The sequence below is a fragment of the Pogoniulus pusillus genome, chromosome 20, assembly GCF_015220805.1.
Source record: "Pogoniulus pusillus isolate bPogPus1 chromosome 20, bPogPus1.pri, whole genome shotgun sequence".
Taxonomy (NCBI): Eukaryota; Metazoa; Chordata; class Aves; order Piciformes; family Lybiidae; genus Pogoniulus; species Pogoniulus pusillus.
In genome coordinates, this window is record NC_087283.1 from 15632397 (window position 1) to 15653484 (window position 21088).

Genomic DNA, 21088 nt, shown 5'->3' on the forward strand with positions numbered 1-21088 from the left:
CTCTTTGAGCAAGGTGTTTGATGGAAGAGATTTGTGCATGCTGGTTCTGAAGCCATGCTGAAAGCTCAACCTGTGTTATTTTAAAGTGGTGTGCGGGAACTTGAATCACTTACACAGTTTGATAGCACTGACTGTTGGACAGAAGACACAGACAGTGTTTTTTATTCCTCCTTCATTTCTGTGTTAGTCCAGGTGCATGACACTTAGTGTTTAATATCCCATGTATTATCAAACTACTTGTGTAAGCAAGAGACGTTAAACAGGATTTCTGTTGCCCATGTCTGTCTTAAATTTTTACTGGAAAACTTACTCAGAAAACATTGGAGTGCTTGCTTGGTGTTAACATGTTCATACTGCAGTGCACCTCCTCTTCCCTGAAGTATGTGAATGATATCTTTCTATTATTTGAGATCAACACACAAGTTTTGAATCTTTTCCAAAACATAAACTGTCTTTAAAGTTCATTTTATTCAATCAGATCAGATAGTCTTGACATTTGATAGCTAGACATTTAAAAGCATACTACAGATACGATGCCATCTTTCACTGGATGATGTGCTGTTGATAAAGGGCTAACCTGCATCTGTCATTATATACACAAGGAGCACAGCATGTATGAGCAATGTTCTGGAGAGAAATGTTCTTTAAATGTTAATCCATTGCTTTAACTTTTGTGCCTTCCTATTCTTTCCTAAAAGTAGGACTTGACATCAACAGAACTCCTCTGTTACTATTCTTAAAATTTGTCAGACCCTGAAATTGTGTATTATGATTTTGGAATTTAACCTAATAATTCGTTGGAATAATCTTCAGTTACTTAATAAATATGCTAAAGTTGGGAAATTCAAAACCAGGATTGAGTCAAACTAAAACCAAAAGTTTCACCTACCTGTGTACATAGACTGTTCAAATGGATATCTATTGCTGAGAAACAAAACAAGTATCACTTGATGCTCATTGCCATGATGGAGGCATCACTCATCCCTGTCAGATTTCACTGTTTTCATTTTTTTATGTCGCTATATTTGTAATTGATTTAAGGCGTGATAATTGCTATCCAAAGCCACCAATCTCATTTACTGTATCAATGAGTATATTTAATTTCTCTTTAAAATACTTCTAACAGGGTATCTTATGAACTTACCACTGGAGAAAATGTTCCAGTAATTCAATTTTCTTGCACACCAGCATGAAGGAAACTTGGACTGTTCTGGCACATGGGAAGTGAGTCTGGGTTTTCTCTAGGTTAAACTGGATGTACTGTGCAACCAGACCCTTGTAATTCTTAAAGACTAGCAAGGACAGTAGTTTGAAAGAGCTTTAATTGAAATGCAGTGAATGTGGCTGTAAGGATTTGTGACTGGTTTCTATGATTAGAGACTTGAATTCCAAATCATAATTTTACATGCTGTCAGAAAGGAGAAAGGTAGCTTTTATTTAGTTAAGCATCATTAGGCAGCATCTACTTGTATGTTAGAGTAAATGCTACATGTAGTGTGTAAGTATGAGAGGCCATTACTGTAATACCGTATTGCCCCATGAGCTGTGACTGAATGTTCACATCTAGTTTTTGTGGTGTACCGACTCCGAATCCAGGCTCAAGTTAGGAATTGCCTGACTCGTTAGTGTATCATGGTGTTACTTCTAAGGATCTGTTAGCATAATTACCACATTATGTCCTGAGAGATAAGAGCAGCCACACACTGCAGTCGCGTGGCTAGTTGGTTTGGTTATGGCTCACAGTTATCACAGTGTTAAATCAGAATCTTTGAAATGTTCCCAATCTGTGGCCTGAATATTTCAGTGCCCTAACTAGCCTAGATCAGGGACACATAACTGTAATTGCAGTTGCTTTTTTATGTAATTGCCTAGATCTGTTTTTCACTTCTGTGTTTGAAATATTTTGCAAACTGGTTAATTTCTGCATCACATTCTTAAATACTAGAGGGAGATAAATATTATTGTCCCAGGTTTACTGGCACAAAAGAACAGAATATTTTGCTAAAGGCTGCGTCAGAAATCTGTGGCAGAGATGGATCAAAGGGCATGCCTGCTGTACTGAATCCCACGCACCTAGAGATACCTTTGCTTGCCCTACCTGGGACAGTTCAGGCCCCACAAACTACTGGAAAAAGACAGTGATGTATATTATAGAGTCATAGAATTTAGTAGTTAAAGCTACTCTAGCTACTCTCTAGTTAATAGCTTTGCACTGCTTATTGTATATGCTCTCAATGGGTGGCTTCATGTTCCCTATGGCCTCCTACCTGTACTGTTCTACAGGAGTGTTGCACTAATAGGTATGAAATGAGTCTTTTTTTTAATGCTGGGATCAATTAGCTGGTGCAGATGTGACTGACACTATTATTTCCCCAATAATGTGGAATGTTCTGTGAACATTAATTAAGGGATTAAAAAAAATTGTTCTACAGGAATTAGACAGGGAATAAGCTTGTCATCACACAGTATAAACTGAGCTTTAATAAAATAACCTTGTCCACTAAATGAGCCAGTGTTGTTGTAGAAGAAGCATAAATGTGAGCATGTAATTAAATACAGCATGAAAATTGATATGCATGAAATGACTGAGTGGAAACAGTGCTGAAATAAACATTGTTTGCATAGCTGCACATCTGACTTTGAATTACTATCATATAGTGTTCTTTATAGATAATAACTGTAATTCAGTTTATCAATAAACACATCTCACCACAGCGTTTATCTGGTCAGTCCGTGGCAGCAAAATGAGAGTTCAGAAGAATTGCAGATCCTTTCATTTAGTAAATAAAAGCTTGTGTATATATTGTTCATTTAGTGCAGGCATGGAACTATAGCATCAGATTTACAGGTATGTATGATATAGCTAATTAACCCTTAGATTTGATTGTGTAAATACATGAAAATAATGGGTTTGTGGTTGCAAAATTAAAGGAAAAAAGTTATCTAGAGTAACAGTTTGAGACTTTGAAAGCAAATAATAATGTGTAGATAGGGAAGGTAAAGGAATGGAAACGAGATGTTTCCATGGAAGGATTTTTCACTCAAATTATAAACTGACACAAATGTAGACTTGCTCCATTAGTGAGAACCTACCTGTGTAGTGAATTATTATTTTTTTCCCCATAACTTTAAAACATGCTTTAGAAAGGTTCAGATTGTCAAAGAACTTCGGAAAACCTGAAAATTACATATTAAACTAAAGAAGAAAGGGAAGGTGTCCAAGGAATGAGGCCTATTATGGCTGTTAAGTTACTATGGCATTAATATTTTTTCTATTTAAGACTCTCAATGCCAGGCTTTGGGAAAGACATCTACACTATACTTGAAAAGTCAAATTACTACCAACAATTTATGAGAAAAGTAGGAAATTGTACAGAATTAATTTCTTCCAGTATCTTAATACATCTTGAGCTAAGCTCACAGTTTGTGGATAGCCTGTGGTTTTCAAGATACCAACTACTTGTTTTGTGCTAGAGTTCTAAACTTACCACACACGTGCACATGTGTCCCCATGTGTGAGGCAGTGTGTGTGTGTATGCAGCAAATGAAGCACTTGTGTGCCATTAGCAGCCCAGGAAAGAAGCTGCTGAAGCAGTTATTTTGTTCTCCCCCCATTCCCCTGCTTTTATTGGCCTAGATGAATGTTACAAAGAGGAAACCAGATGTGAGACAGGGATGACTTGAAAGGACAGGTAATTGATATCATCTGCCTTAACTTTCTTATCTTGATGGGCTGATGTTTACAACACTGACCCTGGAGTGGGGGAGGCACGACCTCCTCAGTATGAAATAAGAAAAGTCCAAAGATTTTTGAGCTTGACAGTGAGCTCTGCTCCTGTGAAGTGCAAAGAGTTTTGTTTTGTGGATGTATGCATGTGAATACTGTATTTCAGTAGTCTTCTAGCAGCAAGCTCTTTTCACTGTTAATGGTATTTTCGTGTACTATGTTACTTTCCTTAGTTTTCGTTTGCTTTTAATTTATTTTGTAATATATTCATGTCAAGTGACTGTGAATTTGGGGGGGAGGTCTGCAGAAAAGCAGCAGTATTTCCAGCAGACGATGTCTCTCTCAAGAAGAAAAAAAAATCACCTTTGCACTTAATTATTTCTGACATTTTGTCCATCATATTGTAATGAGCTTCTTCAGAGGAAATAAAAACAGCTTGTCTCTTTGAAAGCAGAGATGCAACTATTTTTTTTGTGTGTTTGTTATCAAAACACAAGCTGCCTTTCCTTCCTCAAAGGACACCTCACTGTACAATGGAAGAAACATCAAGAATTAAATTAGACAGCATCAAGTTCACATGAAAGAAAATACATTTCTTTAAACATTTTTTTTTAATGGGAGAGAAGAGATATAAGAGATTAGTAATCTATAACTCTTTTCCAGTGTGTGCTACTTTCTCTGCATAGATGTGATAGTAAGGAACCAAATGGCAGATTTCATGATAACAGTCTAATTGTGAACAAGGGGCTTGAATTAACTGAAGTCATTTGGGAGGTCTTTGATAATATCATATATTAGCAGGGTCTGGTACATTTTCTGGTTTCTGCACATTTCAGAATGTGTATCTGGCTTTGATCATTTCACTATGTTAAGCATAAATCACAGACTAATTTACTATTTGCTTTGAGTGGTTCTTTCATATATATCTTTGACAGTTTTTTCAGAATCAGCAATAGAGTTTATATGCTAATCCTATATATTGGAAAACAATTCCATTTCCAGTTGCAGCAATTAAAAGTAGGACCACTAAAAGTGTGGGGTGCAGTGCCTTGACTGACAAGGGGTTTGGAAGTTTTTGGAATATCAACTCGTTGGCTATGAGCCATGGCTGTTGTTTTTTATGAGTGTCTATTCCAGATGTGATGATTTGGAATATCTTTATAAATAGGTCGTAACAGTAATTTTTGTTTTACAGGCAATGTTTTTGTGGGTGGTCTCCAATGCTTTTTATGCTTTGGATTTCAGAAAACCACCACTATATTTCTTTATATGGTTTGTTTTAATTTTCTCCTCCACCTGGATGCTAATATGTTTTGATACACAAGAATTTAAGTTACAGGTTTAGTTACTGTTGTTCTAGTTTCTTGCACTCTAAATGAGTCTACTAAATATACATTTTAAAGGTGGAATGATATAAAATAAGCTGGTGTAGTGAACTGCTGTTTATGCCATAGCAGAACTGAAGTCCTGAATTCTTTTAGTGCAGTTAGCTAATTAAATCTCGTTGAGAATGTTTCCATTTAGGGTGCCTTCGCTCTGGGTCATCTTCTGCTTCTTTTCATTAGACAATGAATGAATTGCTCAAACAAAGTAAACAAACCCAAACTGCAAAAACTCTTAAATTTTTTTTGTTTACCAGTAGCTAGCAGAGGACCTAGTTATTATTCTTCTTCTTGCATACATAACTTGTTTGCCAAGACTTGCTTGCTTACTTTACTTATTGGATCCTGTATAGTAAGTAACTTTTTTGCAATTGGTAGTTTTACAGTAATTCCCTTTAGAATTTCAGCATAAGGATGGTATAATAACTAAATAAATGTATCCTGATTAGTGTGACAGTTTATTATTGAATTGGTATGAAATAACAAGCTGTCACAGAAGGATACCAAGCTCAATTCCTAGCTGAAGTGATCATGATACAGGTTCACTTAATCAGGATGCATGATGTTTTCATTTGGAGCATCAATAAACCAACGTTTCAAAGAAACCTAGAGGACAGAAGTGCTTGAATCCCAGTAAAACTGAGAACTGCCTTAGGCAGTCTTCAGTTTCTTTAGAATATTTTGAAGAACCCAGACATTATTTTGAGCCATGAGAGTGAATCCATACAGCAGTGGCAGGCAAACCACACCTGCATCCATCTGGTGTGCAATAGGTCGAGAGCAAAGAAACAGAGTTGCTGAAGTTGTTTAATTATGGAGAAACTGGGCTTTATTTCTGAAAGTTATTGAAAGTCAATGAAGTTAATATGTTAGATCTGAGCTTGATGCTGTACATTTAATGTTGTATTAAACAATCTTTGACTTTGAGTCACTTATTTTATATAGAAGACTTAGAAGAGGGCAATAAATAAAGGCAATAAAGAGCATCTTGTCAAAGTGTCAAGGTATTTAATGTTGTAAATAGAAGACCAGTGAGCAGACCAGCCAGTCAAGATGATTAGCTACCTAATTCATGTGGAATTCCATTAAAATTAATGTAAATTGGAAAGAGTTTGATGAAGTACTTACGAAAATCTGGTGGAAACCTACTTAGAAGCCTGGTATGCTTTGAAAAGGACTACTGGTGTAGGCAGCTATTGACTTACTGTCTTCAATAAGATACATGTGAAAGCAGTTGCCAAATGTACGCTTTAAGCGCCTGATTTGCTCTTATTAAGAGATATAGATATTTACAGATTTCATTTTACTTTCAGATGGATATAGATTGTGTAAAAAAATTAGGAGAAAACCACTTGCTGAACCCTCATGCAGAAATATTTCTCTTTCAACATCTCTGACCACAATGGTAATAAGTAACATTTTTCAGTGTTTCAATCAAAACGTTAAAAAGTGAATTTACATGCTCCCTTTTCTAAGTTACTCTTGGGATGATTTTCAGCCATACGAGTGCAAATTTGAGAATACCTAACTGTTATTGAATGGGCATTTTTTACAGCAAGAATATGTGATGATAGCAAAAATTATCTTTTTTTATTTCCCTGCATATTTTCCTTTGTAAATGTAGCTTGTTAAGTAGCTGCAGACCCCTGCCAATTCATCCCTATTGATTAACTTTACTCTTAGTAAGGAAATGGTATCTTTACAGATTCTCTGTTCTTTGAAACTATTTTTATTTGAATTTTTTTTCCCAAATAGGAAGTCCTTCAATGTATTACTGTGTGACAGAAACGGATCTTTATGGTGGTGCTTTTTTAAGAGTCTGAAACCTTAAAAAATTCCAGGTGTATATATGTGGTTTTATTTACATATTTGTAGCTATTTCATTTAGATTTTCTTCCTTCAGTTTGTTTAGTAGACAGTTATTAAATACTGCTTGAAGAAGGGAATAGGATAATATAACTTTAAAAAAGTGAACAGTTCCCTGTATTTCTTAATGTAGCCTGTTGGAAAGTGATATATGAATGATATTTGCCATTTATCCTCTTAAACTTTCTGGTATTGCTAACTACTGTATCGATAGTTTAGTGCTAGAAAGCTCTTACAGAGTACAGAAATAAGTCTTGTACTCCAGACTGGTTGGTTGGGTTTTGTTTTTTTGAGAACACTCAAAAATATGTGTGTTGAAGGTATGGATCTTGAAACATACTGTAGCAAATGCTTTTTCTTGAAGTCAGAAGAAAGTGAAATTCATCAGGATCTGTTGTTAGCAAAACCACTTTTGACAGTCTTCAGCTTTTTTTCTTTCCTGAATGGGAACCCAAACTAAGCATATTGATACATTAAACCTTTCCTTTTAAATTACTGAGATCTTGCAGAGCATTTAAAATCTTACCTCTGTTATTTCGGTATGGACCAAGCTTACCAATGAGAATGGTTTTGAGACCTGATGTTTGGAAGTAAGAATCACTGTTTGATATTGGTAAAGTTTGTGCTGGTTTACTTAGCCCTAAGGCTGTTTTCCATTGATTAGACAGTATTACAGTCTGTCTTCTGGATACACAAACAGAAAATGTCTATGTAAATCTTGACTGAACACTATACTTTTTAACATAGGCTGTCTCTGGAGTCTCAGAATTGCCTGTGAAAGGCATCTTTCATGGCCAGTTGTTAAGTGAAAGTGTCTTTGTTTTCTTTAAAAGCACCCCTGAGATACCTAATATGCCAACAATACTGGAGGAGCTTTCTTTTTGCTAGTTATAATGCTACCAGCATCTGAATTACATGAGTTAGGTTTTAAAAAATGTAAAACAATAGCACAAGTTATGAATATTTTGAGACTTCGCTAACTTCAGAGGCAGAGGAACTCTGTAAACAGCAGCAGTTAGGTGCCTAATTGGTCATGTTAAAATACACATGCTATATGAAATGAATGCATAATAGGTGGTATGTCTTCACTGGAGCTCTCAGGTACATAGTTCTTACATACAGGCAGTGTAGAGCTCAGAAAAAATCCCAATCCAAACAGTTGTGAACTACAGTTTAAATGTAGCAGCACTGAATCCTGGTATGGAGCTTTTTCCAACTCACTGTTGGGACTCTGTAGTATTTCTTTCTTGACTAAGAGTTATTCCTCATTTCCTTTTGCACTCCATTTGTCTCTTCATCTTTCTGAAATAACATTTGCCTCAAGTCCCATATACCTGACTTGAAGATACTCCTCATTTCAGGAATTCATTTGTTGTATTTATTTATTTTCATATCCGTTTACCTCTCCTCTTTCTTAGTAGTTAAGAGACTACAAAGCTGGCCTAAAACTGAAGAACTGTTCCTTCTGAATCACGAGCTTTCTGGGTTGCTTTTTAGTTTATTTCACTACTTCAGACACAGTGACCTCAGTTGATTATCTGTAGGTTTTATCAATTCCTCTGCCTTCCCTCCTCTAGCTGTTAAAGCTAATAAGTTATCATAAAGTTGTGAAACTTCATGATGAAGGAGGACTGAGTGGATGAGATAACTGCAGCTGTTAAATGCCCCTTGGTGGTGAAATGTTAAATATTTACTGCAAAAGTGATTTAGTGATGAGCTGCTGCTACTTGGGTTCTTCACTCCTATGTTACCTTGTAGCTCTTTTTTTTTTAATCTAGTAGGTCTCTTTCTTATGTTTATTGATGCTACATCTGTTGTATTTCAAGCTGGTAATTTTAGACTTTCACTTTATCAGTTGAGATTTTAACTCTTCTTTCCAAAGTGCTTGATGAACTGAATATCTTAAGCAAAAGTAGATGAAAACAGTGGAAAGACCTGCTGTGGGACCTGGCAAAAATTGAGTTCCACAGAGGAAGAGAACAGGCTCCACCAGCTCAGATGTCCTTATTGCCAAGGAATTTTAGGGGAACCCATTCAAGTAACTTAATTCTCAAGATCCCCTTATCTTGCAGGCTTTTTGCACTACATTCTAGTAACAAGCAGTAAAGTGTTCTTGCTCAGTTTTCCTTCCTCCTTGTTATTATTTCCTGCCTTACTTTGTACATCGAGGGAAACTACTCTCAAGGGAATGATACTCACAGTGGTTCCTGAAGGTGTTCACAAAGGAGTGCTTATAAGAATCTGTAGCTGAGTAACAGGGTTTTCATAATTAAACCAAAACTGTTCAGGTTGGAATTCTTGAACGTGGTGATTTTTCTCTTTTACTTTCACATTTGTGGACTCTTCATTTTTCTCTGATGACATTTAGCTGTAGTAGTTATTAATGATAGAATGAAGTTCTGTACCGTATTTTGAGCAGAGAAGGCTGTGTTCAGAAAATTGCTTAGACTAATACCATATCCAGTTACCTGAACACTGGAGGTATATTTTGTTGAATTGCCAAAGAAAGCAACTAATAATACTTCTAAGAAATTTAACTGTAGGATATAAAATATGTGATGTGTGAGGCTGTTCTTGGCAATAACTAGAAGGAAAACCAGATATTAAGAAAATAGATATCAGTTATTCTATGTATGCGTCTGTTGTTTTTTTCACTACAGCTTCACAATTCTTGCATTACAGTAAATTTTTATAAGTTCTGTTATGAAGCAGTTAGCCATTACATAATCATTCAAAGACTACCAAAGCATTGTCAAAGCTTCTTATAGTGTTTTAGTGTACAGAACTGTCATGTTTGGAGTATCAGGAAAGTAAGTTAGCACTACTGCAGAAACTATTTTACTGTAACTGTATAATAAGCGTTTGTGTATTGGATGAACTTTATACATAGCGCAATATGGCTTAATCTAATATTTAAAATGTGGTGTTTACACATCACCAAAAGGGCTTGTTTGTGAATAGGGAGGTGTTTCTGCTTCAGCCACATCCTTTGGTTGTCTTTGGGCTCATCATATAGCTCCTTTGAATCAGCCACAGTTGAGATCTTGGGTTTATGGCAAGTGTCAAAGGAAAATGCACTTAATGAAGAACTCAACAGAGTCCATCATCAGAGGGAAATTGAGATCACTTTGCAGGAACCATAATTAGGTCTTTTGAATTCTTAATTCTTAACAATTATCAGCAGTTCTTAATGTACTGACAGAATTCCACAGTAATTATAAACCACCAAAACTTGCCACTTTCTAGATGCATGTATTTTTCTATTTTCAAGACCCTCCTCCACAAGTAGTAGTAGGGCTTTACACCAAATGGGACCTCAGTGTTTGGATATAACAATAAAATGTTCCCAAGCTTTCTACCTGAGAATTGTAGATTACCTGCAGTCTTAAGCAGTGTTTAAAGACAAAGTCAAGCAGCAAGCACTATGATAGAGACAGACCGGGGCACTGATACTCCTTGGTGAAGGCATGGGTGTTCTAAATTATGTGCCCTGACCTCTTCTTGGGAAGGCTACATGATAGCAATGGCATGTGATAGCATGGGACACCACTAGATGAAAGACAGAATAATTATCCTCTGATACTATATGAAAAGTCATCAAGAAAAGATGAAAACCCATTTTACTGTTGGGATATTTTTTCTTTAAATCAAACCAACATCAAGCAACAGTGATACCACAGTCAGGGGAGTGTGCACATCAGCACAAACTTTTTGAACAGTGTCAGGTCTGCCTTGCTGTGTGTGATGGGTTTTTATGTACCCGCAGAATAATAGGAGTTCCAACTCAAGTTTAAATTATTCAAAAGGATTGATACTTTTTGAAGGTGATTACTAAAAATCTGTGACTGTTTTTTGTTGCTCTGTATTTAGATCAATATGAATTTTGGTTGACAGCTCACAGCACAAACTGTCAGGTACTTCTTTCTTATCTAAGTATGCTTTACATATAACAAAGATATGGTATGGATCAGTTAGCTACGTGCCCTTTCTGTCAGGTGGCAGATTATAGTTTGCTTTTATTAATGTCCAACAGGAAACTTAATGAGGTGAATGTCCCTAGGACTTCCCCCTTGCCCTATATCATTTTAGTGACTTGTCACCTCTTCTCACCAAGTTTACTGCACTAGTATTTTTGAATAGCGCAGCCACACCAACACTGCAACTACAGCATGGGATTGTGATAAGACAGATAAGGAGTTGTCCAATCATGAACTACATTTCTTCAACTTCTTCAGCATTTCTTTCTTATAGTGTACCTGTGTTTTAACATTAATTTAATAATAATAAATTGAACTGAGGAACTGAAAAGGTTCTGTGGTGGTAAATAAAAGCTTCTTGAGTTTAGAGACACTATGAGATGCTACAGAAACTAACTACAGCTATACGTCCTGTATTTCTTTTAAACTGCTCAGAAGGTGAAATCTGTTTCTCTGCTGGCCTTAATATGTGTACATGTTACAAAACAGTGCTGCTAAAATAGAATGATTTCTGTTTTCTGCCTTAGATTGCAAACAGCAAGGTTTTGCAGAGTAATTTCTGAGACCAGTTATCCCAACAATATTTTGCAATGCATTCAGTATGTCTTCTTGAGCCAAACCAATTTGCAAGTGCCAACGTTTCCATTTGTAATGCTAGACACTAAGGCGTTGTTCTATCACTCCAGTGTCTATTTAGTTTGTTTTGTGAAAATGTACATAGGACGATGCTGTAGCCAGAGGATGTTGTATTGCTTGGCTCTCATTTGTTGTATTTCCAATGAAACCAAATGATATTCTGTCACTTGAATGATGTGACACAATCCGTAGCCAATTCATATTATTTATTTGCTCTTTGTAATGTTAGACCAAAATGGATACAGAATATACAGTTTCTGAAAAATTCTATGGTTTGGGATGTAACCTTTTGTCTTCTTAGTTAAGATACTCCTGCAGCTAGGAAAAATTTTCTTGGCTTTTTGGTACTCAAGCTTACATATTAAATGTTGCCTTTTTCTATGCAGTGCCAAGATTTCTCCTTTTGTTTTTCTCCCTTTTATGTTTCCCCTATTTTGCAGTGCAAAATCGTGTTGCATGAATGCAGAGTCTGATGTGTGCTGATCATAATCCACCACAGGAAAAATAAATCTGATACAGGTGTCATCAGATGCACAGATTTTTGGATCTGCCAGCTCTGGCAGATTTGTATTGCAGAAGTTTTTATTTTTTCCCTTGATTTAGTGACTGTTGAACTAAACTGCAAGAAAAAGGGAGGAGCATCTAATTTGTGTACATACCAAGGACCTAGAAAGGTTTCCGTTCATGTGTGAGATCCTAGCAGCTGTATCTGTCAACTCAGAAATGTTACACCATTCTGATCTCACTTGTCAGTCTCTGGCCCAGTTGGATCTTGATGGTCTCCTTGGTCACTGATTTTGATATTGTTTGGATAAACCTTGATTTAAGTCAGCCACTAACTCAGCTATACCAAGAGCCTCTCCATTAATTCTAAAATGCAAACAAAAAAAAGGTCAGTCACAAAATGCTTACTTTATCTGTTCTGGATACTTTACTAATTCCCACCTTGAAAAGTCCTTCATCTGCCTCCTTTCCCTTACATGTTATTAAATTCCTTTGGTAAATCTCTCTTTACAAAATGTTATGCCAGAATAAATTGGATTTTGCAAAATCTGTTAGAGGTTCTTCCTGTGCTAGTTTTTAAATGGTTTTGGCTTGGTTACAATGTCTCTTAACTGGTATGTGATACAGTAGAAACACCCCAAAATAATTGTTGCTGAGGTCCTAAGGGATAAATAAGTTATTGGTAATCCATATTGTATAGATGATTTACTGTTATTAACAATCCTCATTTTGCATTTGGAATATCTTGTGAGTTATTGCATTAACTAAACACACTAGGGGAATAGTGTTTGTAATTCATGTTTAAATATCCTATAGGCACTAGTTTGTAGTAACAGAGCTATAACTTTGTGCTGCAGTTGTAGTCTAAACATGCATTTTCAATGTGAGTACCCATTACAGAAGAAGAAGGCAGACAAGTCACTGAATTAATTTTTATAGGTGTATACTTTTGTAACTAAAAATTGTGTGGCCTATTTGTTGTGGAAAAACAGTTTTATGTTTGGAGGGGATGGCATTTTCTTTAATGAAATTATATTTATCTTCTGGTAATTCATAGATAAGTGCATTCACCTCACCTTTCACAGGCATATGTGCAATTTAATTTGGATTCACAGTGAGTATGTACTGTTCTTTAAAAGGTCAAAATTATCCTAATCTTGACACAGAAAACCACTTGTCTCCATCCCAGTGCAGAATAACAGCTGTTGGTGAATGAGTAAAAGAAAAGCATAAACTTCGTGTTGTTATAAGGTCACATTTTGGTTTATTGCAATCGGAATTTGAAAGACCAGAAAGAAAGCAGGCAGCATCTTCCCTGTCCCTATAGGCAGCCGTCTTAAGTCAGTGCTGCAAGGAGCAGTGTTTGAACCACTCAGACAGGAGATGTTTCTACCTCCGTGTCCCAGTGTTGTACAGTGCCACAGGGTGGAGGTAAGATGTGGGTTAATTCTCAGGCTGATGGCAAGAACCGAGAATGAAGCATCAGAAACATTTAATGCCTGTAGTACATGGGGTGCTTCATGAACCTCATAAAATCATGAAGTGAATTAAATTCTTCAGTACAGCACTGTACTTTTACACTTTGGATCTCACTATTAGGGCATATGCAGAATAGAAAAAGAAAAAAAGATGTGCAATGTTTAATCTTCTTTTACTTGTTATTTAATTTTGCATATAAAGATACAATGCAATAAAACAAATATTAAATGTATATACTAAAACACATGAATTCAAACCCCCATTTATTCTACCAATTGCTTAAGCTCATTTGATCATAAGGGACAGGGAGACCAAACAGCTATAAAAGAGCTCCATTTTCTATCAACTGAACCAAATCCTCCTTTGATCTGTTAATCCCAAGTTTATAAGGTTAGGAGATAAGCAAGCGTAACTAAATTCCTTTTTCTTTTTGTCCACCTAATAGTCTATGAAGCAAAGCAAACATAATAAGCTGCTTTGCAGCTTTTCAGCCTCTTCTTGCTGAATAATTCAAAAAGTGCATTACAGGTTTTACGAGTACAACTGTACACACAAGCAATGTTCCATGATTTTTTTGCATGCCTCAAATTTGCATGTATTATATTTTTATTTTGCATTTCTGACACAGAAACTGACTGCCTACTCGTTCTTGTCTTTTTATTAGGTCTTTGATGCTTGCTGGAGGAGAAGGCCTCTTTTGTCTCTGATAGCCTTAAGGCAGATCTAGGTTAGCAAGAAAGCCAGAGGTTTCAGGCTTGTTAAATGTCCCAGTAATGGCTGTCTTTACGCATTGAAATACCAGCCTTCTTTTTTATAGGAAAATGAATCACATTACCACCAAGGGAAGGAAAGCCTTTGTTGGAGGAGACTGCTAGTCTGATGCTTAAGAAGAGGATTTAATTTTCCCCTCCAGGCTTTTTGGCCAGCCCACTACAGTTGCCCTTGTGGAACTCTGATGTCATAGCATGGGAAGGATAGCAAACAAGAAAGAGCAATTAGCCATTAACCATACTCATTTTGCGCTGGGTGGGTGCACCATTGAAAATACTGTATGTATTCAATACGGGAGCAAGAATAGCCTGTGTGGACAAAGCACAAACGGCTAGAATTTTATTTGTGCAATTCAGATAAGCATTTCTTGTTTCACTCTTACTCAGTGTCCCTCAGCTGGTGTTGTGCATGCTAGTTTTTATTAAACCCTTCACGTAAGTTTTAGCGCACAGAGAATTAAATTGAGGATTTATTTTTGCCCACAAAGGGCCCATTTTTCATTTCTTGTGAAAGTCGTGGATTGCTGCAAGTACTCCCATATTAATTCTGCAAACAGAAAAATTCGATTGAAATAATATATTACAATGTTGGGTTACATTTATGATTTGTTTCCTAAAGAATGGTTGATTACATTACCATAGCTGCATACGTAATTAAATGTTTAGATAAATATATACTTATGCTTTGTATTGAATTATATTAGTATATAAGGAGCAAACATTTTTAAACTAATTAAAAGTGTGTACATATATTTATTATTCTGTCAAATATTTTAGTAGAAAGCAGAATTTCAGGGGGTTTTATTCATTAAATACCAGCATTAGCACGTGTGCTGATGCACGTGTTAGAAAAATAAGTTTGTCGAGAACTCTGGAATTCAAGATCAATTTATTTAAGAAAGATAATACTACCAGCAGGCTGTAAATTAACCAGGTTACTTCTAATTCCCCAATCATTTAAGTTCCCTGGACCAGTAGATCTCCTCATTTCATTCGAAGCTGGTTTTTTTGTATTAAATTAGGAAAATAAGTTAGATATTCTTCCTTTTCAGTGGTATGCTTTTGGGTGAACTTTAAATCGGAGAGGTTGCTTTATCTGAAAAGAAAAACAAATTAAGTATCTGTTATTTAAGCTAGCAAAACAGCTTAATTTGAATGCAGACCCAAGTACTTTGATCCAAGTAATACCTTTTGCTTTCTGACCTGCAGCGACTGCCTTATACTTTTTGGGCTTGTTTTTATGACCTTTTTTGTGCTTCACCCTGCAGAGCTAAAAGAAATGCTTATAAGGAACAAAAAGTGTCAGTGCTTACAAGCCCTACATCCTTCACAATTTACAGGCTTCTGCTTTCCAGAAAAGTGTCCGGGGTCTCTCTGGTCATTGGTTACTGTGAATGTGGTCTCCTTGTGTTTAAACCTGTACCCAGGAAGATGGCCCTGCATGACTTTTTTGTATGTGTTTTCCTGGTGAGGAAAGCAAAGCATCACAATATTATTTTCAATTAGTAATGCTATTGTTCCTTGACCTTTGCTAATTCATGTAAGAGGCATGCAGTTTCAGTCTTAACCATGATAGAATCAACCACTGTATGGTTAACATATTGAGATTTAGAGAATTAATTCCTGGTTCTCCCACAGTGCTTTTAGGTGATCTTTGGGAAGTCTTGCATTAATGTTTTGGTTTCCTGACATTTAAAAGACAGGTTAATGACTTCTTAATCTCCATGGCGTTTAGTTTTCTGGATATAAAATGAAAGAAGTAGAATTAATGAGAAATTTGGGAGCACAACATTACTTTGCCTGTAAAGTTTCATACTCTTAAGCCACACTCTCCAAACACAGAGGCTGGGAATTCAGTACTAAATAAAGCAGAAGTTTGGACCACCTTAAGTGTGGTGGGAATTAATAATGGGTTATGAATTGTGAATGATAATGTCTTTATGAATATTAGTTTTATTATTAATATTCAAAAATTCAGGAAAATTCCCTAGTTCCTTTGGATTTTCAGTTGACAGGAAGTGGTTGCATCAAGGGTATTTATGAACACAGAATTAAACAGTTTAAACAATCAGAACTCGGAAAAATAGGAACACAAAACCAGGAAAATTCTAACTATGCTTATGGAGCTTTAGCATTAACTCCAGCACATGTACTCACGATGCTTTGGTCCCTGAATAAGCTTCCTGTACAAAGACACTTCCAAAACTCACAATAATGATCCCAGGGTAAAATACAAAGTATTCCAGGCAGAGGGAAGGAGAAAAAAACAGAGATGCCACTGCTGAGCTAGTGCAAGCTGCATACACGTGGCTGCTGTGATTCCCAGTTAAGGAGCCATCAATGGGGTGCTGCTCCTGCTGGAGGGTCAGTGCAGAAAGGTGAAGTTTCTAAATCACTCCCTATTAAATACATCAATTTGAAAATGAAACTGGCCAGTAGGCACTGGCATCATTGTTGTGGCCAGTGAATTCAAAGCTTCGTGCCTCCTGTGACCACTCAGGCACGTTGAGGGCCAGCATGAGATACCTGACACATGGTGCTAATCCCCTAGCACTCAAGACTTTGCTGGGACCACGCTCATCTACTCCCTGACCCACAACAGGAGGAGGAGAGCAAGGGTTAAACTGGCCTGGCAGGATTTATGCCCTACCAGGACAATAAGATGATTCAAAACCTTAAGATTTTATGGAAGATATCTACAGTCATGAAACTCTCAAAGGCACATTTGACATTAATTTTACTATGTGCCTTGAGATTCCTTATCCAAGAAAGCAAAAGGAGAGGAGAGGTGAATTGTCTCCTTTCAACACTGTGGTCCCTTGCGCCATTCAAAAGTGAAAGCTAGTCTAATTTTATGTGGTGTAGTAATTCAACATTATCTCAGCTGTCATGAATGAATAGAGGTTTGGCACAATGCTGCATTCATTTTTACATTTGCATATATGGTTGCCCTTCCTGTGACATTGCTGACTGCCTAAATTTGCCCAACTGAATCTGAACTGAAACAGGTTTGAGCACATCCTTGTGACTGGGCAGGGACATGACAGGTGTCTTCCTCCTCAGCTATTGTGGGCAGTTGGGCATCTCTGGTTTGTAAGTATTCAGGTCTTATCATCACAAGAGGAAATTGCTGTTGGATGATCCTGCTCTTTTAGACATCTTAGTGCTACTGGCAATGTGACTGCTTAAAATAGCAAACCAGTATATGAAAATGGGGAAATGCCATATTGGCAGAATTGTCATTGAGTTATGCAGTTGTTGCATACTCTGTCATATGCATAACCCCTTTTGCAAACTATGGCTAACACAAATGCTGGTGTTTAGGGCTTTTTTGTTGGTTTGGGTTTTGTTTAAAAAAAAAAGCTTGTAGATCTTCTGTGTAAGAGATTTCTGATCCTGATAATTACAGAATTTAGAGCTTACTTGAGGGATGCTGCTGCTTCAGAGGCACAGGATTTTTGTTAGTTAATGTGAACACCCAGTAGATCATAATAGAAGAGTCCTTTTTTTTTGGTTGAGGATATTTGGCCTGTATTATTTATTACATTCTTTTAAAAAATCAAACCCCAAAAAACCCCCAAACAACTTTGTATGCAGTTTTGAATGCTTCCTGGTGGAACAGAAACATCTGGTGTCCAGTTCTCTCATGTGTAATGGCCCATTCTGCATGTGGGTGTTTTCTTTTTAAAATGGCTTATTTCCAGTATATTGAGGAGGGAGGAAATTACTAAAATGAACATTTACTCAGGATATTTGCCTTCTGAAGTCCTTGTTGTACAGTAAATTTTACCTGGAAGTTTTCTTTAAATATTGCATGTTATTATTTAATTTCATTTTCTGTTATTTCAAAGTTAGAAAACATTTTTTTCTTTAATATTTTAAACATAGTCTTATTTACCACATAATTGCATTTTTCTGCCTGTCTATAACATTATTCCAAAATGAACCTCTTATTCTCTTTGCTTAGTTGTTTAAGAAACAAACCCAAACAAACTATTATTTTAAACAATGAAAAATTTCTTACCTGTAGTAAGAATACAAGTATGCTTGCTGTGAAATGCTCTAGGATGCTTAGGGCTTGCTAATTTTGATTCATGTATCACAGAAACATAGTAAGGTAGGGGTTGAAGGTGACCTCTGAGATGTCATCAAGTCCAACCCCCTGCCAAGTCATGTTCACCTACACAAGATCAGACAGAAACATGTCCAGGCAAGTTTTGAGGGTTTTCAGAGATGAACACTGTACCACCTCTCTGGGCAGCTCTGTCACCCTTAAGTTAAAGAAGTTCTTCCTCATGTTTGTATGGAACTTCTTATGATCACATTTGTGCCCACTACCCCTTGTCTGGTCACGGAACATCATTGAAAATAGACTGGTCCCATGCTCCTGACACCTGCCCTTTAAATATTTGTAAGCACTTAGGAGATTTCCCTGTCAGTCTTCTCTTATCTGAACTAAAAAGATCCAATTTTCTCAGTCTATACTCACAAGAGAGAAGGTCTAGTCCCCTAATCTTTATAGCCCTTTTTGGTACCCTCTCTCATTTTCCATCATGTACCCTTCCCTTTCATTTTCATATTGAAGAATAAGGAGTTATGTTTAATGGAGCATTCAAATTGTTGAGAGTGGTAATATAATAGCAAACAATAGCTGGTTAAAACCAGCTTCAAATCTTGTATGGATCAAAAAAGCAGAAAAATTGATTGTATATGGGACACACTGCAGATACTGAGACACATACATGTCTCTAGCTATCAGATGACCTATTTTTGGCATGCTTTAGTTCCATAATTTAGATAACTATGGATAACTTGGGACACTCTTATGCAGTTGGATTGTTGTACTTCAGCCTAAGAATGGCAATAAAGCTGTTTAAAAAGGAACAGGATTTGCAAATGCTGTGTTCATATTTATAGTATTTCATGTTTAATCTTCATATTATTGTTAACATCAAGGTTAAAATTCATGCACAGAAGCACTGAATTTTGGTCCTTCCACACAGATTTTTTTTTTCAACAGATAAGGAACCACTTGCATTTTTTCTCTACCTTTTTAGGCTTCTGCACAACTTGACTGACACATGTGCATAGACTTTGAATCCAGTGAATCTACTTTCCCTTTATCTTAGAGAGCTACCAGTCCCTCACTCCTACATATACCATCTTTATAGCTATATGAGATATGGTGAGTTGTCTTTCTTAGACAGAGTGAAGACATAGTGAAGCCTTAGTGCCAAAGGCACACAGGGCTTCTGTGACTGAATGAAAAAAGTGTTTCCAAAACCTCATGCCTTGCCTAAAAAAAGTCTCTCCTTCCTTTTCTAGGAGAACTTTTACTCTTCCTGCATTGAATGATGGGGACCAAGTGGTCATTCAGGTGTATTTTGTTCCAATGTATTCTCCTATATGGAGTGAACTTCAAGCTCAGCTCTGCCTTGTTTAGAAACCAGAAAAGCTCTGTCTGTCTTCTGTGGCCTTACAGGAGTTTCCTGCAGTGGCAGAACCATTAGGAGTTTGGTGTGTATTTCCAACATTGGCTACTAGTGTTGAGGTGAACTGAGGAACAGGGAAGAGTACTCAGTCTTCTTGCTGCCAAAATTCTACTAGTAAAATAAGGCAAGACTCTGTCAAAAAGAAAGAAAAATCAAAGCAAAGAGAGGAGAATCTTTGATGAAATTAGTCAGGAATGTAAAGCATAAATACTCAGCCAAGACCTTTTAGCATACTTTCCCTTGTTCATGATCTGTTCAGATATGAGGGAAGCATGCTGAAAAGAGAGTTGTCCTTCAGGAGAACTGAAAGATGTCTTCCAATAGGAACATAACCCCTTTATGTGCCTCCCTCCCCCTCTGTCTTCACTTTGCAGTATGCAAATTTTTTTCTCTCTTTTCTTGCACAGCTTGATACGTGATTGGTTCTCTCTTTCAACACAAATGACTGTAGATAGATTTTTCTATTAAAATTCGATATCTATGCCTTGGTTCTCAAACATAGAGGGAAAACAATATAGTTCTGCCTATAGGAGGTTGAATTTGTAAATATATATATTAGTTTGGAAATGCAATGGGAGATAATAAAATATTCAAAAAGCAGCCTGCTCTTGTGGGATATTATTCTGCACAGCCAGGGAGCAGATTAATGACACTACATAGAAATAAATAAGATATGCACCATAAAATATGGATTGGAGTAGCAATGTGGAAACTAAAATTCCAGTCCTGGCAGCCTGTGAAATGTGTGGCTTTACAAAGTTGATCAGCATTGAATAGTGACACTCAAACCCAGGCATTATTTAACTGGGAGACATGGAATTTTCTATTCCAGGCAGCTCTACTCTGGGTGTGAGTGGTATTGTCTTCCTAAATAAGATTCAGAGCTATCAGGTCTGTCTTGGGTGAATTTTGAAGGTGTTTGGATTTTTGTGGGGGATTGGTTTGTTTTCAGGGGAGTGTCCTGTGAAACGTCCTGTTGAAAGGCTGTGAGCGAGCATATAGAGAAAAAGATTGGTATATTTGTCTTAATTTCCATTTCAGTTTATGCTACAGAACCTAAGATGCAATATTTAAGTACTATCAGGTAGGGGAAGGCAGAAGAAAAATATCAGGAGTTGGTTTTGCTGGTCCCCAGCCATGTGCCTAGGATGCTGCACTACTCTGTGGTGAACCTGTGAGTTCTCTGCTTTTTCCTGTTTGCCAGCTGGCTACTGCCCTCTGACCACAACCTTTTGTCTTAGATACATAGAGACCA

The 21088-nt window shown here is 36.7% G+C and overlaps 2 long non-coding RNA genes across 3 annotated transcripts in view; both read left to right on the forward strand.

Annotated features, from left to right (window-relative positions):
- Positions 1–20406, forward strand: part of LOC135184513 (uncharacterized) — a 37632-nt gene extending 17226 nt beyond the window's left edge. The window contains exons 2-3 of the long non-coding RNA XR_010306072.1: positions 19399–19526; positions 19667–20406. This is a non-coding gene — a long non-coding RNA (uncharacterized LOC135184513). The remainder of the gene's footprint in view (positions 1–19398; positions 19527–19666) is intronic.
- Positions 1–21088, forward strand: part of LOC135184512 (uncharacterized) — a 103775-nt gene that overhangs the window by 41549 nt on the left and 41138 nt on the right. The gene's annotated exons all lie outside the window — the stretch shown is intronic.